Below are 21,887 nucleotides of genomic sequence, written 5' to 3' on the forward strand. Positions count from 1 at the left end.
AATAAATAAATAAATAAATAAATAAATAAATAAATAAATAAATAAATGAGTCAATAGGAAAAAAAGAGAAAGGCGGCAACATTTACAATGGTCAAGGGTTATATCCCTGCTAATATGTAAACCAATAGTACGGTTTAATGATTCCAAAATGCATTCAGGTCATCAGGCTGCTCTAGGGATGGGAGAAATGATTTGGGGTAGTCTCCATGTCATTGTCAAGAATTTTGGAGGAGTTGTTTCAGTTTGGATCAGAGATATAAATTCCTGATGCTCCAGGTGTCTGAACTACCTCCTAAAGTTAGACTCTTGCAGAAGAGATGTGAGCCGCTGCCTCCAAGGTAAAAGATAAAAATGTCCAAAGGCCTGGACTCCAAGTACATGATATACCCATTGCCATGGAGCTTGAAGGTGCCAATGCTCTAACCATTTTGTTTGCACTTTATGCACTTTATGCAATGAATGATACGTATCATCAGGTCAAATTTCTTCTTCTTGAACATCATGGTATGATATGCGAAATAATTAAACTTACTTACTTGCTCTTTCCTTCTTTTTTTTTTTCCTTTATTTTCTAGGCCCCATTCCAGAAAAGATTTAAGATGAATGCACCTAAGTCATAAAGTAGAAAATTATGAACTCTAATTAACATATTATTAATTCATAAGATGTGAGAGGGAAAAGATCTTATACATCAAATTCAGAGAGGTTAATCAAGTCATCAAAAGCTATAGAAAGTCACTGTTCAATAACGATTTTATTGAATGCCTACTCAGTACACAGTCTTGTATTTTTATAATAGATTTTTATTTGCTTCAATACATATTTAATTGAGCATATATTGTACAGATCAAAATCAAGATTAGACCTTGAGATAGAGGGGAAATAAACACATTTTGAATACTTACTGTGTGCCAAAAACGGTACCTTATGTCCAATTTTATGTATGTAATGTCATTGCATCCTCACTAAAACCCTTGGGAGGGGTAATATTGGTTACTGGTTTTAGTTCCTAACCCTCCTGTGGCTGTGGTCCTAGGGTCCTGCAAATGAGGATGAAAATGATTTTGCAGTGAAATTTACCTGTTATTGACCAGCTCACCAATGCACTGGAGGTAGGCAATATTCTAAACCAAGCTTGATGCAGAGAGGGAGCTTTTCACAATGATTTCGTCAACTCGAAAATTACAGTAACTTCCTACACTAATTCAACAACCTTTCCCACCCTCCCCAGTAACTACCCACATCTCTATAGAACTGCATGGTGAGGAAATGGAAAGAACCTTAGCAGTAAAGAGATAATTAATCTCTCTTCATTCTTTCCTGAGAGATGTTATCTTTTTCCTTGAACAACCAAATAAACTATTACGTTGGTGCAAAAGTAATTGTGGTTTTTGCCATTACTTTTAATGTACTCCCAGCCTACTTTTGCAACAACAGAATTGTTCTAAATTCTATGTTTTATATACGAAATTAGAAAAGCCAAATATTTCTCACCCTTCTTACCTGTAGCCTTACTATAAAAAGACTGCCTGTTTTCACAGCTACTCGGGAGGCTGAGGTAGGAGGACTGCTTGAGCCCAGGAGGTTTAGACTAAAGTGATTTGTGAATGTATCACTGCTCTCCAGTCTAAGCAACAGAGGGAGACCCTGTCTCAAAAGAAAAACAAATCTAAAAATGAATCTGAAATAGGTATTACGATTACGGCTTGAGTCAGACAACCCCTTTTAAGCAATTAAGAATGTGCTGGTGTGCTGACGCCAGGCCCAGGTCTAGGGGGCTATTAGCTAACAAGAGTACTCTAACTCAATTCATCGGACAGCAAAGAAACAAAGAAAAAGTCTTCATGCACACTTCCAGTCACTCAAAGTCAAAGGGCCTTAAGATAATGTCAGTTCTCTAGCAGCGAATGGGGAATAGAGCTAGGTTTGGACAGTTGACATTCAAAACTCTTTGTCTTTATTGCTTATCCTCTTTTAATATGAGAACATTGCATGATCCATAATATTTTCTTCATCCATGTGTTCTCCATGTTACAATGGACACTCAGGGAGCTTAGGCAACTCTGAGGACTGACAAGAAGCAAAATTTGATTCCAATTTGGGTTTCCATGTCTTTTTTTGCTACAGTAGGTTTCTCCCTTCACTAAGGTCTCCACCTGACACTATGGAGACAGTGAAATCCAAGGAAGCTAAATGATCCCATTGTTCCACAGAGCTAGAATGCAGGTCAAGCAATGCAATTGCAAGTGATTTTTCCAGGATGTAACACCAGCACATTCTCTTTTTTTTTTTTTTTTTTTTTGAGATGGAGTCTCACTCTGTCACCCAGGTGAAGTGCAGTGGTGTGATCTCGGCTCACTGCAACCTCTGCCTCCTGGGTTCAAGTGATTCTTCTGCCTCAGCCTCCTGAGTAGCTGATACTACAGGCGCCCACCACCATGCTCAGCTAATTTTTGTACTTTCAGTAGAGACGGAGTTTCACCATACTGGCCAGGCTGATCTCGAACTCTTGACCTTGTGATCTGCCTGCCTCAGCCTCCCAAAGTTCTGGGCTTACAGGCATGAGCCACCGTGCCTGGCACCAGCACATTCTTAATTGTTTAAAAGGAGTTGCCTGACTCAAACCACTCAAATATCCTAATGGCTATTTTAGATTCATTTTTAGATTTGTTTTTTGAGATAGGGCTTCCCTCTGTTGCTCAGGTTGGTATGCAGTGGTACAATCACAGCTCACTTTAGCCTCAACCTCCTGGGCTCAGGCAATCCTCCCACCTCGGCCTCCCGAGTAGCTGTGAGTACACACACGTGCCACCATATCTGACTAATTTTTTTGTTTTGTTTGTAGAGACATGATTTCACCATGTTGCTCAGGCTGGTCTCAAACTCCTGGGCTCAAGGGATCCATCCTCCTCGGCCCTGCAAAGTGCTGGGATTACAGGCATGGACCACTGTGCCTGGCCACATTTTTGTATTCTTGTTCTTGGGCATTCTTATCTATTGGCTCAACTTGCTCTAATTGGTGCCTCTCTGGTGGTCCTAAAAAATAAACGTCTGACTCCAGCTTGATTCTATTGAGTCCCATTGGCCAGGTCAGTCGGCCTCTTCTCTCCCATTAAGGGGAAATTGGAGCGTGGGTCCACTCTTAGAAGTTAATTCACTTCTTCACCTTGGGGTAAACTCAGCATTTAACAGTACACACTCAACAAATGAGCCTCTGAGCTCAGGGATAAAAATAAATAAGTAAAAGTCTTGCCCTTAAACCGGACAGTATGAATAGTAATTAAAAACCCCCATTATGCCATTTCAACAGGAACACTCCTGCCGTCATTAAGCTAAAACAGAATTCCTTCAGGGAGAAATTACTTCTCGTTTGATTTCTGTCAGAATGGCTTTGACTTTGAGGATACATCTACAGAATGGTGTCTCCAGGCTCCACCTCTGAGGCTCTGCTCAGACAAAGGAGACGTTTGCTTCAAACAGATGAAACCTGATTAAAGATTCATTTCAAATTAACTTTCCCTGATTATTTCTCTTTTGTAATCTTTATTATAACTTTAAGGGGAGGGAAAATAGAAAGACGAAAGCAACCCTCCCTAGATCCACACATAAATCTTCATAGTAGCCATTCAAGAGTATCATTAATTCCCCCGGAATATTCCCACAATGCAAAGTAGCAGAGACTTATGCAATGGTGATTTATTGGGAAATCAAGCCCTCATCCATTCTTTGATGTTGTGTTATTAAACTGAAAAGGCAACAGCACTGGCAAGATGGATGAAGGCGAGGAAGAATACAGCATGGACTAGTCCTGATGCTCTGAAGTCCCATCTTGAAGGTCATGATGGAAACAAGGTAGGTGGAAAATAAATTAACCTCTGAGGGCCCAGGTGTTGTCCAGCTCTGGGCTTTGTAGCGGGGCTCTTGGCTGAGCAGAAGCTGGGCTTCAGATCACTTCCAGTGGGTGGAGATAGCAAACAGTCCTATCCATTTGCAGCTCCATAGAGGCTGAGGAACAACCTTGGAAGAGAGCCCAAACCCTGGCCAATATAAGGATCTGGGCATATTTCAGGCAGAACTGAGGGGTGAGGGTGTCTCAACAGAAGTTGTCTTAGAGGAAGGAACAAGGAGCTCCTGAGGGAACAAAGTGAAAGAGAAAGGAGAGCCTGTCATTGTAAGTTAGATGCAGGGGCAAGACATGAGCATCTAAGCGAAGGAGGATTCTAAGACAGGAGGGAAGAGGCTGTGTATTCTCCATGCACTTCAAGAAGTGACTTAAAAAATGGGCATCACTAAAGGCTGTAATATCTCGCGTCTCCGGCAGCTTAATAGTGTGATGCCCCAACCAAGCGTAACACAAAAGGTGTATTTGTCATGTTTCATGTGAGATATCACCTCGGTCTCAGATGCTGGTATTTCCAGCCCGCTGACATTGGATGTGTCTGCATTCTCATGCCCCTGCACGGAAACACCAGTGATGCTAAGAGAACAGAACCCCAGCCTTACTGTGTCAACTCCATGGGATTGGTAGGCCCAAAGCAGGGGATTTGTAACCCATCAAGAAACAGAAAAGAGTGTGAGACTTTGATTATAAAACCTCAACGAATCAAACCGTGGGGCTCCCTCACTGGACACAGCACAGAAGCAGCATGGCCTTCTCACTTTTCAAGCATTACAACTTAAATCTTTGGTATCCAGAATTCAAAAAAAAGCATTTCCTGGCCAGGTGTGGTGGCTCACATCTGTAGTCCCAGCAATTTGGGAGGCTGAGGTGGGAGAATCACTTGAGGATGGGAGTTCAATACCAGCTTAAGCAACATAGCAAAACTCCATCTCTACAAACAAATAAATTTAATTTAATTTAATTAGCCAGACATGGTGAGAAGCACCTATGTTTCCTGTCCCTCTGGAGGCTGAAGGGAGGATTGCTTGAGCCCAGGAGATTGAAGCTGCAATGAACTATGATTGCACCACTGAATTCCAGCTTGGGCAAAAGAGCAAGACCCTGTCTCAAAAAAAAAAGGGTGGGGGGGCTTCTCCAGTTTCCACAGTTTTGAGGAGGGACAGAGCTCCAACTCTCTGAAACCTAGACGGTGGAAAGCTATAATTGAGAACATAGGTCACGCTGCCACACTTTGCCTAGGCTTGCATAGAAAAGAAATAAGTCTGATTTTTGGACATTCATGGGCACCATGAGGATTCTTGAAAATACTGGGGTAAGGAGGTTTCCCTATTGTCAAGAACTCAGGTTGTAACTGTGATATACTTTTATTTGGTATTCACAGATGAGTAAAGCCCAAAGCATATGCATCTCATCCCACTTAATACTTAGAAACATCTTGAGAAAAGCGAATTACTGATCTTTTATTGAAAATAGGGAACAGGTTCAACCAGGTTACGTAATCTGCCCAAGGTCATGCAGCTGGTAGCAGAGCCTGGACTCACATTCCACATTCTATGCACTTTCTCTGCTTCCATATTTCCATGCTGTCTTTCAAGCTATAAAAAGGTTCATGCTATTGGAGCAATATTCAGAAGGGAAGGTCACAGTTAACAGATATAACTAGGGTAGGAGTCGGAGAAAAGGGTACCCAGACTGCTTGAGAGTTGGAGCAGCCTTCAATGAAGAGGTGAAAACTTTTCCTGGAGAACGATTGCTATTGCAGATGATGGGGACTAGAACTGATGTTGAGCTAAAGAGCTGTGATGACAACACTGAGGCCCAGACAGGTAACCTAACTTTCCCAAAGTCACACAGCTAGTATGTGGTGCAGCCAGGATCTAAATCCAGACCACATGGATTTCCAAAGCCCATGTTCTTGAATGTTATGGTGCACAGTCTTTCAGGTGGCTGCCTGTGGTTCTTTGACCTAAGATGGAAGGCAGGAAAGGAGATAGGAATGTCGTAGAGAAACGAGGGCCAGAGCTTAGAGGTGGAAATCTCTGTGGCTATATTTACATCGAACCCAGAACAAGCCTCGCCCTGACATCTTCCTTGGCACTTCTCAGTCCCTTCATCTGGTCACATGGCTTTCACCTTCATCGTGCCCTCCACAGGGAGACTGGCACACAAGATTCAACAAGGGACAGTAGAGGGGTTGAAGCCAAGACCAGAAACCAGGTCGTGAGGAGCCTCAAATACCAGCCTGACTTGGGACTGGTGGGTTGATGGAGGATGATTGAAGAGTTATAATCAAAGAACCTAAAAAACCAACTTCCAAGGTGATCCTGAAATTTGTCAATATTCGCAACCAGCCAGTGTAGTCAGCTTCTTAAGGTGAGGAAGAGATGGCTACTCAGAGGATGCTAGGATGCTAGAGATTCTGTGGACAATTTCAATTCTGGCTGTGATTTCTTTGTGGTTATTCCATAGCCACTAGGTAGTTGAAACTGACTAATCCCTCATTTATTCGTTGTAGCATATTATCTCAGCCCCCTCTCTTATCTTTTAAGGAAGGCAGCTAAGTTATGCTCCATGGGCCTTAAGCTTACTATCTCCCATTATTTACTCCAATCCCATTAAAGTGCCACCTTATAACTTCCATCCTGACCCCAGACACTGTATCTGCATTTTAACTTAGGAGGGGTTGCAGGATTCAGAGTACATCTGAGCACTATCTGAATATCTGCTCCAGTCTATGGTAAGAAGAGAGAAAGAGAAAACCCTAAGAGATCCCTGGAGATCCATGAATCCAACTCATTCAACTTATCAATGGACAGAGGCCTGTATGGGTGAAAGGATTTTCCCAAAATCACCCAGACAAGTTTGAGCCCTCAGAGAGCAACAGTTCAACACACACGAACCCTCCTTTCTCAAGGCAGATTCTCTTCTCTTGCCCAGTAATTCTTTTCTTGTCTTTCAGAAAGGAAATAAAAGCAGTTTGATCTACCGGACAACTGGAGTTTACCCTTGACTCCTTCTCTTATTCATCCTCTAGGGGAGGGGGGAATATAAGAGAAATAACCTGATTGAGGTATCGAGATTCTGAAAAGAAGGAGGGGTTGGCTTGGATGCTTAGAAAAATGATGTCACCAACTATAAGAAAAAAAAGAAAAGGAAAAAATGTTTTGGAAGAAGGTGATGGTGTTGACAAATATGCAGACACTCTCTGGAGATGAGGAGTAGACAGTTGGCTATGTTATTCCTAAGTCTTTAGGAAGGCATCTAGACTGAAGAAATGATCTAAACTATAAATGGAATAAATGTAGAGTACATGAGGATGCTGGTGTGCTGAGAAACACGAATAATAATATATGTAGAAGTTGTAGGAGAAAAATATTCAAGGAAAATCCAGAAAGGAACTGGCCAGAAAGGCATGCAAATATCCAGGGGAGTTAGGTGTAATACAAGCCAAGAGTCGTGGTATTTCAAGAAGGAGCCAAAATCAACAGGAGCAGACGCATCAACAAGGACCAGCATGGTAGACTGGACCTAACCAAGCAGATGACACTGAGTACCACAGAGAGCTTCACTGGAGTATTGGGAGGAGAAGCCTAATCATAATAAACCGGGGGGGGGGGGCGGGCAATGGAGGTGAGAAATGGAAGGAAGTAACAATATACAAGTCTTTCAGAAAATACTAGATGAGAAATGGGAAGGAGAATGGATGAAAGCTTCAGAGGGGGAGCCAATGGAAGGATATTTAGAGGCAAGAGAGACTTGAGCATATTGATACCTTGACAAGGCAGATGCAAAAGGAAGGGGGAAATGGAAACTCCAGGAGAAAATGATGTGTCCTGTGGAAGAGAAGAGATATCTCATTTAATCAGCCTGGAGGAAATAAGATGATGATGGACCAGCTGTAAATACATCTGCAGGAAGCTGGGAAAGGAAGAGTCTCATGACCTCCATTTTTTTTCTAATGAATTTAGGAGTCAGCATAGGCTAAGTTTTGCTGCAGGAAAAAAACATGCCCCTAGTATCTCAGAGGCTTAACACACTGTGTGGTAACTTGGGTCCACAGGGTGTCCTCCTCATTGCAGTCACTCGAGGACCTGGGCTGCTGGCGATGCACTCCACCATACTTAATTGCCACTGCAATGGGAAGGAAATTCAGTAAATTGCATATCAGTCTTTAAAGTTCCTGCCCATATTTCATTGACCAAAGCAAGCCACGTGGGTAAGCCTAACCTCAAGGTTAACATTTGACCAGAAGGTAGAGAGCTAGAAATATTTCGTAAATGGCACAGATGGTTATTACAAGGAAGTGAGAGATATGTTGTCTACAGTCAGGGAAATTGAGTGGGAGTGTGGAAAAGTCTTTAAGGGAATTGAAAAAGGGAGATGATTTCAAACAAATGAAAGGACTGATGGGTGGCCTCGACAACCTGACTGAGTTTGGCATCCATAATTTATAGTGCTGCTAGTTTTACTAGTTGCGGGACTTTTAGAAATACCCATTTCCTCTCTGAGGCTCTGTCTTCTGATCTGTAAAACGGAAGAGTTGGATCGGATGGCCTGTAAGTTTCTCTAGCAAATTCCAAGATTCATCATTTGGACAGTGAATCTGATGATACTGAAACACCACGCCATTTAACACCCTATGCCGACCACAGGTCTTAGAAGGGAATAGAATGTCTGAGATGCCTGCTGTGATATACACACTCTACATCAGCATTGACATCATGGGGCCCTGATGCATTAGATGAGTAAAGCAGAGCCCATTCTTTCCCATCTTAACAGACGCTACATGGATATAGGTCAATGGATTTGATTTTCTTTGTCTTTGTCCTATTCACCACCATCACTCCAGTTCTCTGCTTCTAATTCACTGCTGGTGAACAGAGTCACACCACTGGGGTGGGTGGAGGAGGAAGGGAGAGGGGGAGGCTGAGGGAGGAAGGAGAGAAGGAAGAAGGGGGAAGGCATTAACAGAACAGAAGCAGGCAATGATGAATTAAGGGAGCAGCCATTAATTTTTCATTTTGACAGATTATCGTCCGTCAGAAGGCAGAAGAGATGGCTCTTGTGCCCAGAGAGGAGACACTTGCTCTTTGTAATACAGGCTTCTCTTTTTTTCTGGAATTAGGTGGTGGGCACCCAAAGAATAAAAAATTTATGATAATCTATAATTTACATGTTAGAAGATACATAATGAACTAAATCCTGTCATTAAATTGGTCCTTCATTTTTCTTAATTCCCCGGGTGATAAATCTGATTTTGCAACAGCATTTAGTATAAATTAATTTTTTTGTAAAGTTGAGGGAAGGTAAACTGTTTTAAACACTTCAGATATAGATTGTCCTGGACATTGCATTGCTTGGGGTCTTAAGATACAAGAGTCCTACCAATGTGGCTTTACATGAAGACTGGCATAAATTAAGGGACGATGTTCACGGGGTACTTTGCAAACCAACACTGAATCTGTAAAGCTTTGGAGTTTCATGAGTGGAAACATGAAGTCCCAGGACAGAGTTGGGGCTAGCTTGCACAGGAGGACAGCTGGAGAGGATGACTTTATTGAGCACCATGAAGATGTCTTCCCTGCATGCTGACTAATGACATGACAGAAAAAAGCACTGCCTTTTAACTCCTCCATTTCCCCAACTGTAAAGTGAGGGCAATCATTGTTTAAAGGCATCAGTTAGATGATATATGTAAAACAAACATTGGCACAGTGGGCAGTCATCAGGGGATAGCTGACATCAATAAAGCAGTGGCATGCAATGGATTACATGATAGTAGTTAACGATTATTCAGAGCCCAGTGTGTTCTTGACCCTGTTTCAAGACCTTCAGAGGCATTAACCCTTACATTCCTTGAACCTAACCTATGAAGTGAGTGTTGCCATTTTCCCGATTTTGCTCTTGAGGAAACTGAATTATTATAGACATGGCTACCTTGGGCCAGACATCTATTGATATATTCCAGGAGCAAGAGATATAGTGGTGGATAAAATATAAAAAAAAAAATCCCTACATTCACAGAGCTTACATTCTTGTGAAGGGGATGAAGGCAATAACAAAATGAATAAGTACAATATGCAACCTGGAAGAAAGTGATAAGTATTTGGGGAGAAAAATAAAGCAGATGTGGGGCACAGTGACTCCCGCCTATAATCCCAGAACTTTGGGAGCCAGAGGTAGGTGGACCGCTTGGGCCCAGGAGTTTGAGACCAGCCTGGTCAACATAGCGAAACCCTGTCTCTACTAAAAATATAAAGTAATTAGCTGAGCGTGGTGGCACACACCTGTAATCCCAGCTACTTTGGAGGCTGAGGCACCAGAGAACCCACTTGAATCCGAGAGGCAGGGGCTGCAGTGCAGGCTGTGCTGCACTCCAGCCTGGGCGACAAAGTGAGACTCTGTCTCAAAATAAATAAATAAGTAAAATTTTAAAAATAAGGCAAAGAAGGCCCATAGAGAATAGAAGAGGGGTGCTACAATTTTAGGGGTTGTCATTTTCAATAGATAAGTATAGCACGCCTGTTTCCAGAACTGAGATTCTGAATCATTCTGCTACCTTGTTTAAGGGCAAGACTATGGGTTCCCGAATCAGACAGATGAATGTATGCTTTGAATGAGATCTCTGCCTTGTATTCGCCTTGAAACCTGGGGCAATTTGCTTACTCTCTCCAAGCCTCAGATTTCCTGACTGCAAAATGAAAATATCGCTTCAGCAGGGTTGTCATGAAGATGGAGAACGATGGAGATGAAGGTGAGGCCACGTGGCCTTTTAATACATTCCTTTTCTTATCTGTACCTTGGAGGTAATAGTGACACCTACCACTTAGGTGTGCTGTACAGAATAAATGAGATAATCTGTATTAGCACAAATAAAAAAGAATTTATAGGTGGCCCCAAGGGCCTACCTGAGTTTGGCATCCATTAATTTTTGTGGCCAAATATCAAGAGTTGTATGACCTGAAGCAAGATCATTTTCTCATCTGTCAAATAGCAGCAGTGGACCAGATGGCCAAGATGTAAGTAAACATAACACTATGGTATAAGCAAAGCATCAAACCTACCTGGCACAAGGTAATAAGTAATAGTAACAGCCAGTTACAAATGCCCTCGGAGCTGTGCTAACACTTTGCATGCATTGCCTTCCCTAAAGCTCACCATAAGAGAGAGATAATGCTACCATCCCCACTTTACAGACATGCAAACAGGGTCAACGAGCTTAAGAAGTTTTCCCCAAGCTCACCCAGTAACCAAGTGGCAAAATTGGATCTAGGGACTTAGTCTTCTATCCCAGGATGGTTTTCTTGCCTGAATGGACTAGCATCATGAGGACAGATCTCAGGACATAATAGGTGCTCATTAAATATTTGTTTAGTAAAAAGAATGATGAGTAAGCCATCGTTTCTTCCATGAACCAGGACACTGAAAAAGAGGATTGGATCCAGTGTCCCCAAGGGAATGAATGAGTCTTTTATCAACAACCCCCTTCCAAAAGTCTTCACATTCCATTATATTGCCTGACATAAAATATTCCAGTGGAATTTACGTGATAGGAATTACGTGCCTTAATGTCTGAACGTAGTCCCTCCTCTTTCTCAACCTTTCATGACAAATGCAGTCTAATGGCCCACCTTGATGGTTTAGTGAGGGAGGATGATAGAATTCAAAGCCACCCTTGCTCTCTAGGTACAAAGAGATGATAGAGAGAGGTCACTGGAAGCCTCTATAAAATTACTAAAGATTTGAGCCAGATGGTATTTGCCATAATTTTTTAGGACTCAGCCATAGCAGTCATGCACATCTGCAATGTGCTAGCTTTCAACCTACTGGAACTGATAGAAGAAGAATATCAGTGGGATAGGTCTATAGGATCACCTGGTAGAGCTAATTATTGTGTAGATGGAAAACTGAAGCTCACAGACAAAAAGTGGCTTACCCCTGGTCACATAGCAAGATAATCTCAGAGCCCTGACTATTAACGCAGCTTACCTCCCTGAACAGCATTTTCCAACAAGACTGCTCTGAAGACCCAAGTTCTCCTTTAGGAAAAATTTAATGCAGTCATGGAAAAAAAAAAGTCGCCATTCAATTCCTCAAGGACGGAAATTCCTAGAACCAGAAATACCATTTGACCCATCAATCCCATTACTGGGTATATACCCAAAGGAATATAAATCATTCCACTATAAAGACACATGCACACATGTCTCTCTGTTTTTATTTTTATTTTCTAGTGTGCCTCATCTCTTTCTTCCACAGCTCCTCACTTTGAGACACACTCGCTTGCAAGAGTCACAAGCACAACAGAAGTCGGGAGACCGGAACAATCTCCCGGGTAACCCAAGAATAAAAGCTTGTCAATCCCCACAGGGCATCCTGGGATTCTGTTCAGCTCACCTGCCAAAAGAAAGAGGTGCCTACGAAGTGGGGTGGGAGGCAAACTTCCCTTCCCTTTTTATTCTCATCCAGTGCCGTGGTTTCCTATGGCTTCCACGTACTATAACTCCCAAACGTATACACCCAGCCACACTCTCCCTTGAGTTACAGACTCGCCCAGCCAATTGCTACTTGATACTGCAACTTGCACGTATTTTAGGTGTCTCAAGTTCAACATGTCCAAAATTAAACTCCTAGTTTCCTCAATTAAAAAAAAAAAAATCTGTACATAAATAAGCCTTTTCTAAATTCCAAGGAGGGAATTTAGACTTGGATTATTTTATAAGTCAGTGTCTTTCTGGCAATCTGCCATTACCCCTCCTGGCTACCCAGGAGGAAAACATCAGCACCCAAAAGTTGGGAGAATCACTAAGGGTTTCTAGGAGACTCCCAGGAAATCTGGGAGATAGGAGTGCTTTCCTCCCCACCCATCCATGGTGACGCTTCTGCTTCCAGGACAGGGATGGATAAAAGAACTCACTGTGTGATCTGCCTTCAAGTCTCATTCTTCAAAGGTAATCAGCCCTGAGCACTCTCTGGAGTAAAAAGGACCTATTTTTGTTGCAACAATGAGAGGTTTTACCTAAAGGGCCAATTAAACCATGAGAGATCATTTGCAGATAGATTTTGGAGGAGGGATTTCTGTTGTTGTGTTTGTTTCTTTGCAAAGACGTCAATAATCACTAGAATTTAGTTCCATGAAAAGTAAAATAAATATCAAAGAGCTTTTCTGGAAATTACTGTTCTGAAGGTCAGATTTGAAGATTTCTCTCTATGGCTTCAGGACCACTAGAAATTCTGCCCCACTCCAGAAGCCTTCTCCCCTCCCAGAGACTATGTAAATCTCAGAAAAAGACTCTAATTGGTCTTTTGGGGTCAACATTCGTCCCTTGGACCCACCATTGTTGCTAAAGGATGGGGCTCTCTGATTGGCCAGTTATTTGCACACAATTGTAGTGACTGTTAATGGAGGAAGAAAAATAGGAAAGATCTCGGGATGGATTTTTTAAAAAAATAGCTACTGGTTTCCATCCCTCTATTACTGGATTTCTTTGATGAACACCATAATGATGATGATGATGACAATTTAATGTTCATATCCCCAACATGTGTCAACACTTTTCATGCATGATCTCATTTAGATATGGCAACAATCCTATGATGTAGGGACCATTGACAGAAGACAAAACCAAGGCTTAGAGAAAGTAAAACACTTACCCAAAGTCACTCTGCTAGGAAGGAAAACTGTTTGAAAGTTACTGCCTTAATAGATGCATTAGTTATCTATTGCTATATGGCAAATTACCCCAAAACTTAGCAGCTTCAGACAACAAACATTTGTTATCTCATAGTTTCTGTGGGCCAGGAATCCAGGCATGGCTGAGCTGGGTGCCTCTGCCTCTAGGTCCCTCAGAGTCTATATAATCAAGCAGTCCACCAGGGCTGCAGTCTGATCTGAAGGCTTGACTGCAGGAAAATCTGTTTCTAGGCTCATTCATGGGGTGGTTGGCAGAACTCAGTTGCACATAAGCTGTTGGACCACGGGCCTCAGTTTCTCACTGGCCATTCATCACAGGCCTTCCTTAGTTCCTCGTCATGGGGGCTTCTCCATTTAGCAGCTTACGACTTGGCACTGGGCTTAATCACAGCAGCAGGCTAGAGAGTATGCAAGATGGAATTTGCCATCTTTTTGGAACCTTCTCTCCAAGGTGAATCCCATCACTTTTGCCTGATCCTATTGGCTAGAAGTAAGTCACTAGGTTGAGTCACATTTAAGGGAAGATGATTGCACAAGGAAATGGGAACTTTAAGTGCTATCACAGAGGCTGCCTACTGCAGTGCTTTTCTTTTTGGATAAACAGACTGCATATATACAAACCATTTAGTATTGCGGAGAGGCCTTCTCCTTCAACCCTCCAAATTCATTCACTGGATTTGTTTGGACCAAATCCTCACGGGATCACCTGACATGTTCATTTCTGAGTCTAACCACACTTTTCCTCGGCTGCATTTTTTTTTCCTCTTCATGTCTGCACCACTACTGAAACATTTGAACCTGTGAAGCATCATATACTGTGATGAGCTTGGGAGCAGCTAATCTCATCCCCTCATTTTGCAGATAAGAGCGCTGAGGCACAGCTAAGGAAAGGAACCTTCCCGAAACCCCACAGGAAGCCAGAGGCAGGGCTGGGACTCTCAATCTCATCCGCTCCCAGTATGCAGCACATCCTAACACACCGGGATCCTTGCTGGGAAATCAATCCAAACCAGGCACTTGAACTCTAGGGAGATTGCCAACATTTCATCAACATACAAATGAGGGAAACATTGAGGCAGTGCTTCTCCCCTCGTCCCCATCCCTTTCTTCACAGGGAGCTGACTTCGTTCCCTCCTGGGAGCAGGACGGACTCACTTGTTAACTGAGCAGTGAACAAGCCTTTTTGTATGAAAATCTAAGGAGCTCTTGCACTGTGTCTGATGTGGTTTCAAGGTACACAATGCCCTCTAGTCTTGAGTCAGGGTAATTCCAACAGAAAAGGTTCTGAAAACAATGGGGAATTATAAAATACACAAAATCTAACACTGGATGTAATTATTCACAACAAAGCGGCCCAACTTGGCACTGCAAGGGTTCCAGTGACTCCCAAAATTCCATGTCAGTCAGTCTATAATGTAAAACATTTTGTGGAAAGCGTCTGTGGCTTTCATTGAATTTTTTTTTTTTTTTTTTTTTTTTTTTTTTTTTTGAGACAACCTCTCTCAGTAGCCCAGGCTGGAGCGCAGTGGCACGATCTTGGCTCACTGCAACCTCTACCTCCCAGGTTCAAGCCATTCTTATGCCTCAGCCTCCCGAGTTGCTGAGATTACAGGCATGTGCCACCATATCCGGCTAATTCTTGTCTTTTAAGTAGACATGGGTTTTCACCATGTTAGCCAGGCTGCTCTCACACTCTGGGCCTCGACTGATCCTCCTGCCTCGACCTCCCAAACTGCTGAGACTACAAACACGAGCCACCAGACCCCACCAGCTTTCACTGAATTTTAAAAGAGTAACCATAGCTATGTCACTAAACAAAAAGGTTGAGACCCCTAATTTGGACTCTCAAAACTGTTTGGAACATCTTCACTGGTGTAAAAGAAATGTCCAAAATGAGCATCAGAGCATGTGCTTTTTAAAAACAAAAGTACTTTGGGAGTTTAATATCATATATCTTCTCTGTTTGGCCCTACTTTCAAAGCTTTTCATTCCTTCCTATAGACTGTCATTTGGAAGACAATATTTGTATTTCAGGGTTCGATTTAATTCAGTAGGTGTTTGCTAAATGCCTGTTCCATTCTAAGTGCTGGGGGTTCAAAAAGGAACCACAGTGAGCACTAGTTCATTTTTACCATTCCGTGTTCCTCTCCCATTCTTTTGGCAACACCATCCCAATTTCCTCCTGAAACCACTCACTTTTCTATTCCTGTTCCTGAGCCAAGGCCTCTGATCAGGCTGAGTCCCCAGCACCGGAGACGGAGACGGAGAGGTGACCAGCCATTCAAGCAGCCATCATCACTATCTAATTCCAGAACATTTTCATCATCCTTAAGAAGAAGCCCGGTACCCATCATCATCACTCCCCCACTGCCCCTTTTTTCAACAGTAATCTCCTTTCCTGTTTTGGAAACAGAGTCTTACTCTGTCACCCAGGCTGGAGTGTAGTGCTGCTATCACCACTCACCACTGCCTCAACCTCCTGGGCTCAGGTGATTCTCCCACCTCAGCCTCCTGAGTAGCTGGGACTACAGGTGCAAGCCACCATGCCCAGCTAATTTTTGCATTTTTTTTGGAGATACAGGGTCTTACTATGTTGCCAGGGCCAGTCTAGAAATCCTGGGTTCGAGCAATTTTCCTTTCTTGGCCTCCCCAAAGTGCTGGGATTACAAGCATGAGCCACAGTGCCAGGCCCTAATCTGCCTTCTATTTCTATGGATTTAATTCTTCCGGACATTTCTAATAAATGCAATCATATAACGTGTGTCTTTTTGTGTCTGTCTTCCTTCACTTAGCATATCGTATTCAAAGTTCCTCCATGTTGTGGCGTGTATCAAAACTTCGTTCCTTTTTAATGGCTGAATAATATTCCTTCATGTGTATAGACCACATTGTATTTATCGAATCATCAGTTAATGGACATAGAGAATGTTTCTACCTTTTGGCTATTATGAATAATGCTGCTACGAACACTGGTGTGCAGATTTTTCTGTGGACATACTTTCAATTCTCTTAGATGTATACCTAGGGATAGAATTGCAGGGTGATATGGTAACTCTATATTTAACTTTTTGAGCAGTAGCCAGACTGTTTTCCAAAGGAGATGCACTGTTTTACATTTATACCAGCAGTGTAGGAGGGTTCCAATTTGTCCACACTTGTTATTGTCTGTCTTTTTTACTATGGCCATCCTAATGGAGGTGAAGTGGTATCTCATTGCAGTGATTTGCATTTCCCTAATAACTAACATATTTCCTTCTAATGACCAAATCATGATCCTTGTGTCCCTTCTAGCCTGATTACTACATATTAGCCTTTTAAAAAGTGATCTCCAGTGATTAATTTCTCCTAGTGCCTCCTGTCAGCCTCTTTGCTGCAATTACCAAGTCAAATAATCCCATTCCCACTCCCCTTCTGTAGATCATGCTGGAGTACACCTGCTGCTCATAAACCCACAAAGGCAGACTTTACTGTGGCTACTACTCAAAGGCCATGCCAAGAACTCCTTCTCCTGCAGCCCCCCTGGCTTGCAATCTTGCTAAGTTCAGGAGAAAAGGTACAGAGTGATGTTAGATTCCATTAGGAGACAGAAAATTATGTTTTTTCCTACTCTGAGGCCAAAATCAGCCTGCACAGAATCTGAAAATTCTTTAAAGAAATTTTCTCTAACCTTCTGATCTATAGAGTCAGGTAAGAAATGGAATCCAGAGAACCAACCCATCCACCAGTACTCTTCTAAGCCCCTTCCCCAAACTCCTTCCTCTTCTAGTTCAATGATTATCAGCATTATCAACATTTGGAGCCAGATTACTTCTTTTTCTTGGGAGGATGTCCTGTGTATGGTGGGACATTTAGCAGCACCCCTGGTCTCTGTTTAACCACCCTCACTTGTGACAACCAAAAATGTCTCCAAATACTGTTAAATGTTCCCCCAAAAACGGAGGTTGCAAAATTGCCCCTGGTTGAGAACCACTGGATTAATTTGGAGTAGGCAGAACTCCAAGAGGAACCTCGAGATCCTAGCCCCCTGATGCAGGTACTCTGTGGGTGGTAGGACCTAGGAATATCATGGGCTGTCACTTCCATGATTAGGTTGCACCTTCAAGCAAGAACCATCTAGTAGCTGAGTTAAAGCAACTCCAGAACTGTGAGAGATTGTAATAAAATTATTGTTATTTCAAGCCACTCTTTTGGAGTATTCTATTATACAGCAACTCCTTAAATAACATCATCCCATTCAATGTCATTTCATTATGATGTTGGTGAGAAAAAGAATCCATTCTCAGCCGGGGGAATTGTCTGTATGGAGTCTGCAACTTCTCCCCATGTCTGTTACAGATTTTCCCTGGGTACGCCAGTTTACTTCAACATCCCAAAGATGTACACATTAGGCTCGTTGGCGTGTCTGCGTGGTCCCCGTCTGAGTGGTTGTAGGGGAGTGTGTGAGTGCACCTGGCAATGATAGGATTGGTCCTATCCAGGACTGGTTTCTGCCTTGAACTGCGAGCTGCCAGGGGAGGCTCCAGCCACTAGAGACCCTGAACTGGAATGAGCAGTTTAGAAAAATGAATGAATATAAATTATTGTTAAAAATTCATAAAGCATATGATAATTATACAAATGCATGACAATAAACGATGCAGTAAAATAGCACTCTGCAAGCCCGCCATATTTGTAATTTTATTTTTTTTTAATTGAGACAGAGTTTCGCTCTTGTTTCCCAGGCTGAAGTGCAATGGCACGATCTCGGCTCACTTCAACCTCTGCTTCCCAGGTTCAAGCGATTCTCCTGCCTCAGACCCCCGAGTAGCTGGGATTATAGGCATGTGCAACCATGCCTGGCTAATTTTCTATTTTTAGTAGAGACAAGGTTTCTCCATGATGATCAGGCTAGTCTTGAACTGCTGACCTCAGGTGATCTGCCTGTCTTGGCCTCCCAAAGTGCTGGGATTACAGGCGTGAGCCACTGCGCCCGGCTTGCGGTTGTTTTTTAACTGCGTGGTGGTAGCAAGAGGTGCTCTTTTCAATTTTCACTTGTAAACACTTATTCCCTGATTTCTCGATTTAACCACCAACACTACAACAGCTATCACTCACCGATTAACCAAAAATTGAATAAATAGGCTCATGGTGACTCATGCCTGTAATCCCAGCACTTTGGGAGGCCAAAGTGGGCAGATCACTTGAAACCAGTAGTTTGAGACCAGCCTGGCCAACATGGTGAAACCCCGTTTCTACTAAAAATACAAAAATTAGCCTGGCATGGTGGTAGGCGCCTATAATCCCAGCTACTCAGGAGGAGTGAGCCAAGATCACACCACTATACTCCAGCCTGGGAGACAGTGAGACTCCATCTCAAAAAACAACAACAAAAAAAAAAAAAAAAAATGGATAAATAATTTTCTCGCTTGTTTTTATTAATCTTTCTTAAATACATATAGAGCTCACACTTATGTCAAGATTTTAGAAGTGTTCTGGGTCTTTATTTAGGAGTTTGGTGATGTTTTTGTGACCAGAAATATGCTGCAGTAATTCAATTCTGGTTTCTATCAATTAGCCTATGGTAAAATTGGTTTCTTTATATGTCATTTCACTTGAGGCTGCTGTTCACAAGAACCTGTCAATGACATTAAGTGAGGAGTTACCGTTTAGTAACAGATAACAGAAATAGACTTGCTCTCTGGAAGTGGGAGGCTGCCATAACAAAACCTAAACTACAGTAATGGCTTTGAGACGGGGGTGTGTACACATTACAAAGGCTTTGAGAAATCTGTTAGCCAAGGTTTGATGGCCCTTGAGGAAGCTGCTGGTGAGGGCTTAGTAAAGTTAGAAAAATGTCATGATCCTTGTTATGTAATTATGAAAGGTTTAGCAGCACTGTCACCTATGCCGAAGTAGAGAATAGAAAATATACAGAACTAACTGTTTAATTTGGATGAAGAGATTAGAATTCCAAACAGAGTGTTGATGCTAGTTTCTTTTAGCAGATAAGGATGGAGGCCAGGCATAGGGGCTAACAGCTGTAATCTCAGAACTTTGGGAGTCCAAGGTGGGCAGATCATTTGAGGTCAGGAGTTCAAGACCAGCCTGGCCAACATGGTGAAACCCTGTCTCTACTAAAAATACAAAAAAGTTAGCCAGGCGTGGTGGCACACACCTGTAATCCCAGCTACTTAGGAGTCTGCGGCAGGAGAATCACTCAAACCCAGGAGGTGGAGGTTGCAGTGAGCCAAGATCATGCTGTTACATTCCAGCCTGGGCAACAGAGTGAGAGCCTGTCTCAATCAGTCAATCAATCAATCAATAAAAGTATGGAGAAACATGACTTGAAAAAGGAACCGTTTGATTTTCAACCAAATTTAAAGCAAGTTGTGAAGGATCCTGGACTGATGGGTTTGAAAATAAAGTTGTTTCTCATTTCTAGCCTCTCTAAATGAAAAAAAAAAAAAATCTTATATTAAGAAATGACCTTAGAACAAATATCAAATCCAGAGTAGAACTATGAGATCCTTTCTTCAGGCTTTAGAAAAATTTAAGGTGGTGCCTCACAGACCCTTTCAGCAAACAAAAGGTCCTGTAAGGACCTTACAGGCATGCCTCTCAGACACTCCTCACTGAACTTCATTAACGTTAAACTCATAACAATAAGGGCAACATTTCACAGCAGCTTTCCAGGGAGCCCAAGGTAGAGAATGACTTTTATCAACAAGATTTGTGGGTATTGATTCTAGCTAATTGAGTGAACTCAAATGAGAGTCACAAGAAAATCCTCAAAGTTTTTAAGAAAATTATGCTGGCTTCAACTACGAAGCTGGTGATGTTCTGCCAACCTATTTTCCTGGACAGAACTCATACAACACAAAAAGGAGTCTTTAGACACTCCCTCCAAAAAGTACTATGGATAGGAATCAGGCTGGGAAAAAATATATATATATATTCGGCTGCAAAAACACCAGCTGTTTTATAGAGAAGGAAGGATAATTCAGAAGGTGAACCAGGATTCCACTGCATAGAGAATTATTCCCAGGAAATAGAGCTAAATAGTAATTAAAGAACTAGCAACATGTACTTAGCTGTATTTCAAAATGTCTATGGACCAATGAATGCTGTGTGGCTGCTATTTTCCCATGTTTTGAATGCGAGTGTCTATAATGATCTATGCCTGTCTCACCATGGTATGTTGGTGAGACACTCAGGAAGCTTCATTCACACCTGAACTTCACTTAGATAACAAGATCCTGGACCTCAAGCACAAGGTTAATAGCATAAAATGATACGGCATGGAGGTGTTTTAGAGGAGGGATTGAGTGTATTTTGCAAGTGGAAGGGCTGAGAATGATCATGACCAGAAGGCAGACTATGATTGCATTTCCAAAATCCGTCATCGGCAATGATGCTTCTGGCCCCACATGCTACTACAGAACTTTGTTACTCTCCCATCAAGAGATGGAGTCTATGCCCCCTTTCCTTGAATTGAGGCCTTTGGGATCACCACAATAAATAGAATGTGATAGAGTGAGGCTGCACGACTTCTGAAGCTTGGTCACAAAAGGTGATACAGCCCTGCACCGCCCCCTCCACACACACTTCTTTGGAGCCCTGGGCTGCCCTGTAAGAAGCCTCGTTGCCCTGGAGCCACTATGCTGAAGAGTCCACAGGGAGATATACAAAGAGAAAGAAAGTGATTCCCAAGGAGCCTGTATCAGTCAGGAATCTCCAGAGGGACAGAACTAATAAGTTATATGTCTCTCTGAAAGGGAATTTCTTAGGGAGAATTGACTCACACAATCATAAGGCAAAGTCCCATGACAGGCTGCCTGCATGCTGGGGAAGAAAGAAGCCAGGAGTACTCAATCCGAGTCCAAAAGCCTCAAAACCAGGGAAGCCGACAGTGCAGGCTTCAGTCTGTGGCTAAAGACTGTTGTTTAAGTGGTTGTTTAGAAGTGTGTAGCACCTCCCGACCAGGTGTGGTGGCTCATGCCTACAATTCCAGCACTTTGGGAGGCTGAGGTGGGCAGATCACGAGGTCAAGAGATGAAGACCATCCTGGCTAACACAGTGAAACCTCGTCTCTGCTAAAAATACAAAACATTAGCCGGGCGTGGTGGTGGGTGCCTGTAGTCCCAGCTACTAGGCAGGCTGAGGCAGGAGAAAGGCATGAACCTGGGAGGCAGAGGTTGCCGTGAGCCAAGATCACTCCACCTCACTCCAGCCTGGGCAACAGAGCAAGACTCCGTCAAAAAAAAAAGAGACATGTGTAGCACATCCCCTGCCCCTTTCTACCTGCTCCAGGCT

Source organism: Piliocolobus tephrosceles, chromosome 17 (genome assembly GCF_002776525.5).
Source record: "Piliocolobus tephrosceles isolate RC106 chromosome 17, ASM277652v3, whole genome shotgun sequence".
NCBI classification, from domain to species: domain Eukaryota; kingdom Metazoa; phylum Chordata; class Mammalia; order Primates; family Cercopithecidae; genus Piliocolobus; species Piliocolobus tephrosceles.